The sequence below is a fragment of the Dermacentor silvarum genome, chromosome 3, assembly GCF_013339745.2.
Source record: "Dermacentor silvarum isolate Dsil-2018 chromosome 3, BIME_Dsil_1.4, whole genome shotgun sequence".
Taxonomy (NCBI): Eukaryota; Metazoa; Arthropoda; class Arachnida; order Ixodida; family Ixodidae; genus Dermacentor; species Dermacentor silvarum.
The window spans coordinates 93,718,101-93,733,600 of record NC_051156.1 but is presented as its reverse complement, the minus strand read 5'-3'; the positions used below and the strand labels follow the sequence as shown (position 1 = coordinate 93,733,600).

At 45.0% G+C, this 15,500-nt stretch overlaps 1 long non-coding RNA gene across 1 annotated transcript; it reads left to right on the top strand.

Moving 5' to 3' along the window:
- Positions 1-8,864: 8,864 nt before the first annotated feature.
- LOC125943882 (uncharacterized) lies at positions 8,865-13,956 on the top strand. The gene is made up of 3 exons (XR_007465961.1): positions 8,865-9,163; positions 11,087-11,149; positions 13,814-13,956. It is a non-coding gene; the product is annotated as an uncharacterized LOC125943882 (long non-coding RNA).
- Positions 13,957-15,500: the final 1,544 nt, after the last annotated feature.

Below are 15,500 nucleotides of genomic sequence, written 5' to 3'. Positions count from 1 at the left end.
TTCTACCATCATCCTTTAGTGTTTCCTTCACTTAGTACCAACGTACGAACCCATTTCAGTGGTTTGTGAGTGTTAATATTTTTTCGCCGAGTCATTGTCATTTTTGCTGAGTCATGCTCGTGACTATGGCTTCTACCACCACCCTCTAGTGTTTACTTCACTTAGTAATCACGTCCGAACCCATTTCAGTTGTTTTTGAGCGTTCTTTGTTTTTGCTGAGTCGTCATTTTTGCTCAGTCATGCTCATGACTGACTTCTACCATCATCCTTTAGTGTTTCCTTCCCTTAGCACCCAGTGCGAACCCATTTTAGTGGTTTTTGAGTGTTAATATTGACGCGAGACAGAAGAAGAATACCGGCACCGAAGAAGAGGAAGTAGTGGTTGCTCCTCGCCATCTTGGCTGGTTGCTGCTACGCCTGTGCTACTCGCCTATTTTGTAAATATTTGTAAATATACGTTTTTGCGCAACATTTTCTGGTGGAGGTGCTGGGTACGCTGCCTGTTCATCCCCACCACCCAAGCACGGAACTCCGAAGTGGTCGCCGCGTTGTTCCCTCGGTGATGGTCACTGAAGCACGCACCGCGCCGGAACCTACCGTGCAGCAGCCGTCCCCGCCATCTGTCATCTTATCGCTTCCGCAAGATCCGGGCACCTTCTCTGGCACAGATAACGTGGACGTCGAGGACTGGATTGCATGGTATGAGCGTGTCAGCAAACAGAACAGATGGGACGATACGCTGATGCTGGCGAATGTGATATTTTACCTGAAAGGAACCGCGCGCGTCTGGTACGAGACGCACGAACACGATCTGACCAGCTGGGAAGTTTGCAAAGAAAAACTGAATGACTTGTTCGGCAAGCCCTTGGGTCGTCAACTAGCCGCTAAAAAAGAACTTGGCTCCCGTGCGCAGTCATCTACTGAATCATACATTTCGTATATTCAGGATATTCTAGCGCTTTGCCGTAAAGTTGACGGTAACATGTCCGAAGCGGACAAGATCGGACACATACTCAAAGGAATCGCCGATGACGCATTCAACCTCTTAGTATTCAGGAACTGCGCCACCGTGGATGCTATTGTGACAGAGTGTCGGCGATTCGAACAAGCTAAATCCCGCCGTATCGCCCAGCAATTCACCAGGCTCCCCAATACTGCCGCATCGTCATCATGTGAGGAACCACTACCTACGTAACAATCGCCGGTTTCGAACACTTTGACACGGATCGTTCGACGGGAACTAGAAGCAATGTCACCAGCCCCTCTCGTGCCCGATGTCTCGACTGCCAACCAGCCAATGGTTTCATTGATTCAAGCCGTGGTTCGACAGGAAGTCGCGAATTTGGGACTCTCCTCTGTGTGCGCTGTTCGCGTGCCACCAGTTGCACAAGTAACACCACCAGTTCCACCAGTCGCGCCGCGGAACCAGCCCTTTTACTCGCGATACCGCAATCCCGCTGAGTGGAGGACGCCGGATGATCGCCCATTATGTTTCGCGTGCTCTCGAGTTGGGCATATTGCGCGGCATTGCTGGAGCCGTCAGACGTCACCGACTGACTGAGGCACCCGGAACCCTCGTCCTGAAGGCTACTCCCGTACAACATCGTCGCGCTCTCCACCGACTGACACGCCCGACGTCGACACTCGCACTAACGTGTACAGCAGGTCACCATCGCCGCGCGATCGCCGATCTCGCTCACCGCAAGCCCGCCGTTTCCCGTCGCCTGCCAACTCTGGACGCTACGCATCGGAAAACTAACGAGTGCAGCGCCCGGAGGTGACGCTGCATTCTCGACCCGGCCTCTAAATCCTCGTCTGACAGTTCCTACCCGCTCTAATTTGCTCGAAGTCCAACTCGACGGTGCTAGTGTTATGGCCCTTATCGACACTGGTGCACAGATCTCGGTGATGAGCTCTAGTCTTCGTGAGAAGCTGAAGAAAGTCCTAACACCCGCCGTGCTACGTACAGTGAGAGTTGCCGATGGAAGCACACCTACTGTTGTTGGAACGTGTACTGCCCGCGTTACTATATCTGGCCATACAACGAGCGCTCAGTTTCGTGTGCTTGAGCAGTGCCCATACGACGTGATCTTGGGCATTGACTTTTTGTCGACACATTCAGCCCTCGTCGACTGCGGCACCGGTGTCCTGCAACTTGAACTCACTTCTGCCCCAGAGACTTTTCCTGCTAAACCTACGTAACTGTGTTCTTCAGAGTACGTGCGATTACCGCCCCAATCCACTACTTATGTTCTTTTGACGCCCTCTCCTGCTGTCGCTGACGGGAATTACGTTGCATCCCCTATTACTGACGTTGTCTTGGCACACAATGTGACCCTACCCCACACGGTTGTCGAAATTGTCAACAACGAAGCTTATCTGCCTGTGCTGAACTTTGGCTTATCCGCCAGTGTTCTACCATCCGGAATTGCGCTCGCAGCGTTGGCATCCCTCAGCGACTGTCAAATATCCACGATAACATCTGAGGCGACTTTTAGTCCAACGTGCTCAGCAGGATCCACCAGCTTGCCTACCAGTGAATTCAACAAAATGATAGCCGCGGACCTTTCATCTGCGCAGGCTGATGAGCTCTGCCGTGTGTTAGCGTCGTACCGGGACGTTTTTGACTTCGACAACCGCCCACTTGGCCAGACAACGGCTGTCATGCACCGAATCGACACAGGCGACGCAAACTCTATTCATCGCCGTACTTATCGTGTTTCTGCTGCTGAACGGGCGATTATACAAACAGAAGTCGACAAGATGGCTGCAAAATACATTATAGAACCTTCATCTAGCCCATGGGCATCCCCAGTTGTGCTTGTCAAGAAAAAAGACGGCACCTGGCGTTTCTGTGTCGATTACAGACACCTGAACAAGATCACTAAGAAGGACGTATATCCGTTGCCACGTATAGATGATGCCCTCGATTGCCTCCACGGAGCGAGTTATTTTTCGCCCACCGACCTGCGGTGTGGCTATTGGCAGGTTGCCGTAGATCCTATGGACCGCGAGAAGACCGCTTTTGTGACACCTGATGGGTTATACCAATTTAAAGTTATGCCCTTCGGCCTATGCAATGCGCCAGCCACATTTGAGCGCATGATGGATTCGCTCCTTCGTGGCTTCAAATGGTCGACCTGCTTATGTTACCTAGATGACGTTATTGTTTTCTCAACGACATTTGACAGCCATATTCAGCGCCTGTCCGCCATCCTCCAAGTATTCCGCAGCGCCGGTCTCCAGCTTAACTCATCCAAGTGCCATTTTGGTCGCCGCGAAATAACAGTGCTCGGTCACCTTGTTAATGGTGTAGGAATCCGACCTGACCCAGAAAAAATTCGCGCCGTGAAGCATTTCCCTGCACCTTGCTCAACCAAAGACGTTCGCTCCTTCATTGGCTTATGTTCTTACTTTCGTCGCTTTGTCAAAAATTTCGCTGACATCGCCCGTCCGCTCACCGACCTTCTCAAGAAAGATACGCCTTTCGTCTGGGGCCATCTAGAAGCTCAGGCATTTTCTACGCTTATCCGCCTTCTGACGACTTCTCCTCTGTTGGCGCACTTCGACCCATCTGCTCCTACGGAAGTTCGGACGGATGCCAGTGGATACGGAATTGGAGCCGTCCTTGCCCAGCGCCAGCATGGTCGTGACTGCGTCATAGCGTACGATAGCCGCCTGCTCTCTGCCCCAGAACGCAATTACTCAATTACCGAGCGTGAATGCCTTGCCCTTGTTTGGGCAATCTCCAAATTTCGGCCGTACCTCTTTGGCCGCCCATTCACGGTAGTCACTGACCACCATGCGCTCTGCTGGCTTTCCTCGCTGAAAGATCCTACAGGCCGTCTCGGACGCTGGGCTTTGCGATTACACGAGTACTCGTTTTCCGTCATCCACAAGTCTGGCCAATTACATTAGGACGCGGACTGCCTGTCCCGTTATCCCGTGGATCCACCCGACAGCACCAACCCTGACACCGATGCCTGTGTCCTTTCTATATCTCAGTTAATTCATTTCGGCGATGAACAGCGGCGTGATTCGGCGTTACGTTCCATCATCAACCGTCTCAGTTCCGGGCCCCCTGACGAGTCACTCCGGATGTTTACCTTACATAATGGAACTTTATACCGCCACAGTGTATACTCCGAAGGCCCTGAACACTTGCTTGTGGTGCCCTCCCACATGCGTAGTACTGTCCTCCAGCAGCTTCACGACGAACCTACAGCAGGTCATCTTGGTGTAACGCGCACTTATGATCGCGTGCGGCGTCGTTTCTTTTGGCCTGGACTTTATCGCTCCGTACAGAAGTATGTTGGCCGCTGCGAACTTTGCCAACGACGCAAGAGACCACCGACGCTTCCCGCCGGCCTTCTTCAGCCTATCGATGTCCCAGTAGAGCCGTTCTTCCGCGTCGGCGTCGATTTCCTCGGACCTTTCCCTACATCCGCATCAGGGAACAAATGGGTCGCTGTCGCGCCAGACTATGCCACGCGTTACGCTATTACGCGCGCACTTCCAACCAGCTGTGCCACCGATATTGCCGACTTCCTCCTTCACGATGTTATTCTGCATCACGGAGCGCCTCGTCAACTGCTCACCGATCGCGGTCCTTACTTCTTGTCGCGTGTCATCAATGATCTTCTACGCTCATGTTCCACGAAACACAAAGTCACCACCGCCTATCACCCTCAGACAAATGGCCTCACCGAACGTCTTAATCGCACCATAACCGACATGCTGTCCATGTACGTTTCCGCCGACCACCGCGACTGGGATGCTACATTACCCTTTGTCACATTTGCCTATAATTCGTCACGCCACGATACGGCAGGTTGTTCACCGTTTTACCTTCTTTTTGGCCGGGAACCGACACTACCTATGGATACTGTACTACCAGCCGCCCCACAACAACCATCGGAGTACGCACAAGATGCCATCGAAAGGGCGCACGCTGCGCGTCATATCGCGCGCGACCGCCTTCAGATGTCGCAGGTGTCACAGAAGAACCGTTACGATTGCCGTCACAAGGATGTATGTTACGCTCCTGGATTCTTAGTGCTCCTCTGGTCGCCAACTCGACACGTTGGTCTCTCCGCGAAGCTTCTACCACGCTACCATGGTCCCTATCGCGTTCTGCGCCAAGTTACCGACGTGACGTATGAGATTGCACCGGCACAATCAATGTTATCTTCTGCGCCGATCAAGACTGACGTAGTTCATGTCGCCTGGCTGAAGCCGTATCACCCGTCCGCTGATGCTGCACTCTGACCTGCCCGGATGGTGCGCGTGTTTTCGCCCGGGGGGTAATGACGCGAGGCAGAAGAAGAAGACCGGCACCGAAGAAGAGGAAGTAGAGGTTGCTCCTCGCCATCTTGGCTGGTTGCTGCTACGCCTGTGGTGCTCGCCTATTTTGTAAATATTTGTAAATATACGTTTTCGCGCAACAATATTGTTTCCGAATTTTTACTGGACACGATAGAACGAGCTTGGCAGCCCCTTTGTTCAAGATAAGTTCCAACCTGTAATAAAGAAGTTTTGGAATTTCGAAGCGAAAGATTGTGTGACGGCAGATCGTGTGAGGCTCAAAATTAACTAAATTTCAGTTTCTGATAACTATTGTGGTAGTCACCAGGCTCGCTCGCAAGAGGCTAACTGCGTTCGCGAAGTCGTTGCCTGGATTGCCAATTTTTAAACTTCGCTACTATAAACTCGCCGTCAGTCAAATACAGTATGAATATGACCCGAACACAGATACTGTTCGTGAGCTTCATCTTTCTCTTTCCGATAGCGCGTCTCATGACTCGAAAGCGTGCGTGCCGCTTACTGTATCCGAACCTGCTGGTGCATGCGCGGTGGGCAACAGTTTGAGTTCAAATCACGGGAATCACGTTTCTTAACAATCAGGGAGGGCAGTGGTTATCGACGCCCTCTATTTGTCCTCTACACTAACATACGGAGTGTTTTAGGCAAAATGGACAATGTCAGCTCAGCTTTTAACACGTGCGATGCTGACCCGGTAACACTTACCGAGACATGGTGAAATGCTCGTGTGAGTGACGGCGAAATTTTTGTGACAGGGTTTGAAGGGATTTGTGACAGGAATTGTGACAGGGATTGAAGACAATGGGAAGGAACATTGCTCACCGTTTCTGCCAGCCTAACATCGCTACGCATTTTTATCGCATTTAATATCGAATCTGTATCGTGCGATGTTATTGTGAACAATAAAACACACATTATCGGAGTGTGCTACCATCCACCTCATGCAGACATTTCGTTCGTGAATGAGTTGCACGACGCAATTAACTCTGCCCTGATTCGATACCCATCATCCCCAGTAACTCTTCTAGGCGACTTCAATTATCTGACAATAAACTGGACATCGGCACCACTATGTGGCGCACCGTATTATTCGCATTGCCAAGCGTTCCTTGACCCTTGCTCTCTTTTCAATTTTACTCAAATAGTTGATGGCCGCACACGCATTGTCGGCAGTTCTGCAAAGCTTCTTGACCTAATTTTGACCACTAACCCCAAGATGATAGGAACGATAACTTTCATGCCTGGACTGAGCGATCACTATTTATTTCAATTTGATCGATGCTTTTTTACACCCACAGCTACGAAAAAACGAAAGGTTATATTTGACTACAATAAGGCAAACTTTGAAAGTATCAATAGTGAACTTTCGCTCTTTCTTTATAACTATCTTCATGGTTTTGAATATCGTTCAATCCAACAGAACTGGGAGCTGTTTGCAAACAAACATTTAAATCTTACAAATGCCGACATTCCCCCCAAAATAATACCAACAAATATACGTGCACCCATGGTTTGAGTCATATATAAATGTACTTTCTAATAGGAAAAAAGTGCTTATTTCAGAGCGCCAAATTTCGGCAAACCGAGAAAAGCTAGCATGTATGCACTATCGCGTCTAACACCTACAGTTACGCTGTCACTTCTGCAAAATCTACTGTCCTGAAAAACACGCTCCCGTCCATGCTTATCAGTAACCCTCAGAAATTTTGGAACATGGTAACTAATACCCAAAGTAACACAGAGATTTCTTTGGTTGGCCAGAACTGTGCCTAGTAAAGAGTGGGCATCCATTTTGCACGTGTTTAGTCTGAAGTTCGCATCCACAAGCAATATTTCATTACTATCATATGCATTCTCTGACTTCTTCAGTATGAAGCCAATAGCAATAGCCGGGATTCTAAAGCTCATTGACACACTGAAACCCTCATGTTCTGATGGCGCTGACTGTATAATTGCAAGATTCCTCAAAGAAACAAAGATGTATTCCTGTGTTTTTCTGACCATAATATTGCAAAAATCATTAAATGCTGGTATTCATCCCGAGCACTGAAAGAAGGGCGAAAGCAATTCCACTTCATAAATCTGGTAATAAGCATTCAACCCTTAATTATCGCCCCATTTCTCTTACCAGCATACCATGCAAAATTCATGAGCGTGTCATCTGCTCACAACTTGCTAGCTTACTTGATTCAGACTCTTTTTAATTGGGCACAACATGGTTTTAGGAAGTCGTACTCTTTCGAGAATCACTTACTGTATTTTACAGACTCCTTGCTCCCTCTTATTGGCAATCGTTCTTTAGCTGATTGCATCTTCCTAGATTGTTTTAAAGCATTTGATACTATAACCCTACATCGCGGCCGTCTTCTTAAAAAAACAGGTGCCTCAATATTGACGTAAATCTCAGATGGCTAGAATTCTTTCTAAAGAGATGGCCGCAGTACGTGTTCGTTAACAATCGCAATTAATCGTTAACATCTGTCGTGTTATGTGTAGCACAGGGATCCGTTTTGGGCCCTCTTCTCTTCTTAGTTTATATTAATGACCCCCCTAACTGTGTGACTTTCCCTAGCCTCTTATTCCCCGACGACTGCGGTATTTGTCGCAAAATAGCTCATCCTACTGATGTTTCTGTCTGACAACCTGACCTAAATACTATATTTAAATGGTGTAATTAATACCTGTGCTATGAATTTAAATGTTAAAAAATATAAAGTTATGCGAGTATCGCGGACTAATGTCACAGATCCTGCTTGCTGTGAATTAAACAATACTCCTCTAGACCCCATTACTTTTTATAAATGATTAGGTGTATATATCAGTAATGATATTAGCTGGCAGCATCACATCGATTACATAATTAACAACAGCTGTCGCTTGCTTGGTTACCTGCGCCGAAATATTTCTAAAGCATCTGTTTCTGCTGAACAGACTATGTACAAGACATTAGTACGTTCAAAATTAGAATATGCTTCTGCAATTTGGGATCCCCCTTTCACGAACTTAACATCCTCACTCGAGATAGTTCAGGAATAATTCGGTGCGTTTCATTTTTTCCAATTACAACCGTACTGGCAGCACAACTTACTATAGCTATCATGACCATCTCTTGAGTTTCATAGGAAAGGATCTCGCCTTAGCCTTTTCCACAAAATTTATCATCATGACCAATTGAAGCATGCTTTCATTTCGCAACAGTCTTATCGCTCGTCCCGCATCGACCATCCTTACAGAGTAAAATTCATCAGTTGTAAAACCAATTGGGGGGGGGGGGGGGGGGGCTTTTTATTCTTTTCTGCCACGTACATCGACAGAGTGGAACCGCCTTCCGCCCGATGTAGCATTAATACCAGATCACGACTCATTTCATTCATCTCTTGTGCCATATCTCGAAGCTGATCCCTGATATTTTTTAATAGCCAGTTATCAGATTTTCAGTGCGTGGTGTTCTGTATATTTGTTTCTCCGCTTGTGGTTATTGCTTCAGCTACTCTGTAGCATTGCTGCTTATCGCGGCTTATTAGTTATTAATTGAATTGCTTCTACTTCAACATGTATTTCGCTCATTATTTCGCTCTTGTAGTTGGCTTTCTGTAGTGAATTTTGTTTCATTAGTGTTGATTTTGCTTGTTAATTCACTCTATATGTTATGCACCACTCCCCCCTGTAAAGCGTATGCGCTTGAGGCTAATAAAGTTAAATGAAATGAAAGTGCACAGCGCATTCAGTCTAAAATCTCTTAGTAGGCCGTATGCATCAAAGCCTCATTTTCGTTTTTTAGTAGGCGGAGCTGCAACCAGCATCACGAACACGGTTTTGACTAGCCAAAGTGGAAGTAGGAGTAAGTATGTACTCTTCTTTTCAAAGCAGGATGATATGTTGCAAATGTCGGTGACTGTTTGCGGGTGTGTTTTACCGACGCGAATTACCGACGAATGTGAGATGCTATTATATTGTCGTGCTGTATATTCGCTCAATGAGTGCGACGTTCATTTGCTGCAGTCATGTGGCGCTAACCCCACTTCTTAAATGTCACTGCACATTTATTTGTAGAGCTGTAATGCGCTCCGTTTCTGCGAGCGCCATTGTGCATTTCATTTTCTTTATCGGGAATGTGACTTCAGTAAAATAGATGACAGTGTTACAAAATATAGCGCAGTATATTTGAAGGTGACCGCATGTATGTTTTGCGGGAGATTTAGCCGTGATCGCCCGCTCAACTTCGCACGCTTTCACTCGCATATACAGCACACGGCACGCGGCGAAGATTTTATCGCCCGTGCACTTTATACGGAACCTGACGGCGACGGCGACGCCGACGGCAGAAATGCACCTGAAGTGATCATGCAATTGCTATCGCAATAAAGTATATTTTAGAGGGCAGTAATAAACACAAATTTTATATGTAGTTTAATGAAAAATGTTCATTATAATAACACTGCACTGCTGGCAATCAGAAAATGAATGAAACGAAAAGAAATAAACAAAATAACTTTACAGCAATTTCATACAGCTGATGAAAATTTTAATGTTCTCGCTTAAGTGACCTGTTAAAGTATTTTTTTTCTCGAAACTGCTGCTTTCTGTTAAGTGCACAACTACTGGGAAAAGCTTCACAATACTCTCGGATTCGGGCAGTAAACTTCCTTATATGCGCAAAATACATTATCAATAATGTGGAATATTGCAAACATCTGCTCGGAATAATAATTGGACTAAAAATTGTCAGCCATCAAATTGCAATATAAGTAACTCGCTTCTGAACAGCTCACGACTGTCAGAGATGAGTTTGTGGGCCTCCATCACCCAAATTAAAATTCTGTCATCAGACCCTCTGTAGCAGCATCGCAATAACCTTCTGTGGGCTCAAGACAATTGTGTAACGATGATATCCTAGTCAGAGCCCAGCTGCTGGAGCTCTGCAATTCTCTCAATAACAACATACACCCCTCTGCACGCTTGTTAAGAACTGCAGCCTCATGAACGCGAAATAAACTACTCCGAAAGTGTGACTTTTCCCTTTCGCCCACGTTGTAAACCGCAAAGGCGTCAAGGCTCTTGAAAGTGCTCATGCATGCAGTGCTCATGATTCGCCTTAACGCATCTTCAATTGCCATGACAAGGAAGGAGTGCAACGTAATTTTACAGCTGCGTGTATCGGCACAATCCTTTTTGTGATCCTTTAACGTAGCTTACGCCATAGCTGACAAACACGACAAGCAGCGAGAAGCAGTGTATGGTGCTGATAATATAATGACTACAATGAACGCAGGTAACAATTTTTAAAGATGCTGTGAGTCGAAAACCTTTTAGGCATAGTTTGGTGGATAATTTTGGTCACTAGCCTACCACCCTCACATATATTTCAAGCATAGACAGAAAGAGCGGGTGGAATTCGGGTTTAGTTATGTCACATAAGTAAAAATGTGTCTGATGTCATCACCAGAACGCAGTAATGGTTCATTTCCCACCTTCGGGCACTAAGTTAGGAATCACCATCTTGAGCACACGCTAGAAAATTTATTTTCTGAACCATTTGTCTGGCATAGCCGTTTAAATTCTCAGGTGGACGCGGAAACCACGCAATGGCAACTCTAAATCCTGTTAAAGCAGCGCTCAGCACCCTCGACACACACAGTGCGCGACGTTTGTCTGAATTTGTACCGTATGAAGCTTTGATAATGAATAATGCTTTTATTGCGCAAGGGTTAGGGATGGCCAAAGCGTACCAGTTTGATGTTTTGTAACCGCAGCCCTTTTATAGGCTCTGGAAAGGAGGATGCTGGCACAGATAGCGGATCGGATTCAGAGGACACAGAAAACGACGGTGAGTATTAGTGCAGCCTGCACTGAACCATGAACATTATTGGGCCACACGAAAGCTATACTGAGTAGAGATGACATCGGCACCCAAGAGTTTGGGTGAAATGCACAACTCCCACGGAGGTAACAGCATGAACGTTGTCCTCGAAAAAGTTTAGCATTGGATTATGGCGGTTTTCGAGGATTGCAATAATCGGGTTTGTTATTGGCTGACAACTTGTTTGTTCTAAAGGTATAAGTTTAGAGCATGCTTACCTGCTTCTACATGAGTATTCTGGGTTCATCGCGATCATTTCTCATACCATTCGAAATAAGTGCTGTCTGATGTTGATGCACTTATAAATGGAGTAATACAACCAAACTACAGGAGGGCCAATGATAGCAAAATATATGCGTCCCAGATCATGCTTAATTCAGGGGGTGCATGAGGTTTATAACAGAGTGCATTATACACATTCATAAATGCAATAAATACCTTAAAAGTTATCTTTGGCTTTCAATTCTCCAGTTTGCATTTTCCTTGTGTGCGATTGTACATTGTTATCAAGAAAGCTTCCTAATGTTACCACCGCTTCTAATTTTTTTGCTATCTTTGACGGCTGTTTTTTGCCCAGGCGCTACATTTTTCTATATCGGCGACGGACTGCTCTTTCGCGCATTCAACACCGCACAAACTCTGCCGCTATTTCTGTTTTGTGGTTTCAATTTGTGCAGCTGAAATGAAGAGGCTGCATTAAACATTTCAAAACGGCTGACATTTTGTTATTTCTCTACAAGAGATGGCAAATTTTATACAGATGACGAACGCCTGGCATTTCGCGACAGCTTATGGTTGTAATTGTGCACGCTGTGAGAATACGCTCGGTTGGCCTGTCAGCACGAATTGTCGCAGCTTGCATAGGAAGCCCAATAAAAGGCTGTGCTAAACAATAAAGCAGCACATGCTCACTCAATTGAAAGCATGACTACGAGACAACGTCAATTAGGTTCTACTCAAGTTTCTTCAAGTAATACAAATGGTATGCGTATTATTGTTCGTGAACTTGTCGGAAATTGTTGTCGAAACTCATTTCCGTGTCGTCTGTTCGTAGTTTTCGCAGCAGTAATTACGAAAATCGTAGCTTTTATGTGTACCTTTAATAGAGACAAAGGATTTGGTTGGAATGTAAAATTAATGTCATGAAGAAGAGGTAGATATTGCATTTAATTTGAAGCAGTCAAAATATCACAATTTCATCATGTGCTTGCAATTCCTTCTGCAAATCAAATTGAGGAATATTGCAAATTCATGTATGAAAGTGAGAATGAAATGGCGCAATGAAAAAAAAAATGTGTAGTATTTCATGCGTCATGGAGTTCTTGCTTGAGGAACTTCTATGGAGTTGCTAATAGCAGCACACACACGTACATAGTTATGATCTTTTATTTTGAGAACTTTGCGTAACTTCAACATTTAAACAGTTTAGCAGCACTCAACTTTCCCTTTGCACATATAAGATGCACGAAAAGTTGACCGATGTATGACACAAAAAAGCAAGGGCTAATGCGGTAGTCAAATAAAAAACATTCAATAATACCTCTTTTATTGAGGGATTTCAGGGCTCCGGTTTATCTATAGCTTATCTTAAATTTTGCTCTTCAAAAACATACCCGCCTTGTATCTGCCATATCTATTAATTCAGTTAATATAGAATACTTTGTGAATAATAAATACCTTATAGCGTTATTAAATATGAAAATTGCAGGGTACGTAGGCGAGTTTTTTTTTAAAGGTCGTAACCACTTGACGCTCTCAGAAAACGCGTATTTGGAAACATACCACGAGCTCGAGATAAGCATTTCACATGTTTTGGCACCTAAATCAATTGATTGCAAAAATTAATGCTAGTGTACGAAAGAAAGTACAAGCACTTTATACGTTACGTGACGTACTGCCACAAAGATTCCGTTATTTATTGAGATTCACCTCGATTAAGCCGTATGCTGCTGGCGCTACTGCGCTGTCCACAAGTAGTTGTTCGTCCGGCCAAACAACCTCCGGTGGAACAGTCATTGAGCCATGGCTGCAATCGACTGAAACAGGCTGACCTCCTAAATTGTGAGGTGATTCTTGTCACAAAACGCCCTCTTTCAGAGTGCAAGAACTGGCGGGAATAGAATATTCGAAAATTTCGAAATTTCTTAGTCAAAGTGAATCTTATTTTTTAGGGCAGCGGACCTTCAATTAGTCAGTTGTAAATGAGCGCCCAGCTGAATACGATAAAGAAAAACTAGGCAGAAAGTGGAGAAGTAGGTAAATGCCAAACAGAGAAAGAGGAAAGAAGAAATGTGAGTGTACTACGTACTGTACCTTAGTACTAACCATGTGCTATGCAGAGTATTTGGTGAGGCATACGAGGAAAACTACCTTCTTAAGTATGGAAAGTAAAGCAACCATCCTGGTTTTTAGTATGATACGCGTTTGTTCACTGGTTCACACAACTTAAAAACGTTGGCTTTCCACATTACTCGCTTTAGTCACTCGCGTGTATATATATATGCGCCGTGGTCCACTCAATGAACGTAAAGGAGCTATTTCTCTGACTAGTGTGTGCTCATCAACGCGAAGTGCCACTTACTTTTTCTAATTCATCGGGGACAAGCTTTATGCCTGCTCATTGATCCACAGGGGGTGATGAGAAGGATATCAAAGACCAGAAGAATTCTAAAGAGAACCAGAAACCAGGTATGTATCTCTTGTCACATGTGTAGACCACTTCAAACAGAAATTGATATGTAGGCTAAGCAATAAACAAACGGAGTTATAGGAGAGAGCCAGCCATTCTTGAGTGGCGCATTGCTTTCTTGTTTGTGCTTCTATTGTTCTGTCTTGAACCCTAACCTTATAGTGGTTTTCGGAACGATGCCCATTATCACAGTTATTTAGCAACAGGCATTTAGTGTCCTAAATAATCATAACATATAAGAAATAATAAAATTTTGTCAAAGTGACGAGAATGTGAAGGATAAGCAATGTGGTGTGTAAAATATACATGTGCTGTATTAGTCTGTAAGAGCACCAACAATCTACATAACAGTGGCGCGAGGTATTGTCCTACGGCATATATAACGAAACCCTTCGGCTGAGGTTAAATGTGTTTTAAACTGCAAATGTCAACATCATCGCTACTACTTTGTGAACCCAAGAATGACCACTACATCCAAGCCTACTATTGTTGTTATTAAGGTTCAAGAGCGCTGCTCACCTAAAAAATGTGAGCATGCAACGCTTTGTAGCAGTTTCCATTTGTAGAGTTTGGACACGACGTTACAATTCCTTGCGAGTTATTAAGACACAGGCCTATCCGCAACTTGACTGAAGTGTTTCTTGATAGTTTTCTAGCAGGGTAGTTGGGTTGCGAATACAGGAAGAAGCATTAAAACATTTTTACGAACAGGTGGCGCACACTGACAGTGCCTTTTCTGTTGATGCAGTTGTAGCAACAGAAAAAAAACACAGCGAGAATTTTTCGCCAGAACAGAAAGGAATTAATGCGTGACGCAGCCTTTTGCCACAATACAGTTAAATAGATTTATTAGTCTTATTCGTATGCATGCTAAATGGATGTATTGTTTGTCTGCAATGACAAATACTGAGCTAAGGAAGGCCAAATTCGGGGTAAAAAATTATGTTCTCGCAGGATATGCAAGTCATGTATAGAAATCCTCTGCCACCTATTATAATTTAAGGGTGCTTCTTTCTTACGTTTACTGCGCTGAAATGTTATCCTGAGGCTTAACTTGTATATTTATACGCTTATTGCGTTCTTGGGCGATTTCATTTAAAAGTAATGACATTGTTTCTTTCTTTGGAGGTTGTCACACAAATGAAAAAAAAATTAGTAGCGCGATCAAGCTTCTAACGCATTACCATAAAGATTGAGAGATTTATTTATATAAAAATTGTTAAAGTATGCTCATATTTGACTATAACATGAACGGTCTCAATTTCCTCACGACATATTCAATACGATATATGGTACTGAATGAGAGCGCAGCTGCTTAGTTTCTGCTTCAACGAACATTCCGTTACCAAACGAGTGGGCGTTCTCTTGGGTTTCAACGTACCCTCACCTAGCTTGGGCACTGAAAATAAACAAGGGTGTTGCGTAGACCACAGGCCTATGATCGAGTCTGCAAAGTATCAAACCACTCAATGGCTTGAAAAGAGACGCAAATTTCCAACGAAACTCCGCGAGCTGCTGTTCTCGAGGGAGGCGCACTTCCTATCAGAGAAACGAGGTCACATGCATGCCCGCCCTTAGGTCAAAGGCCTGCATTGTCACTGAATATGACACGTGACTTGCTAACTAATC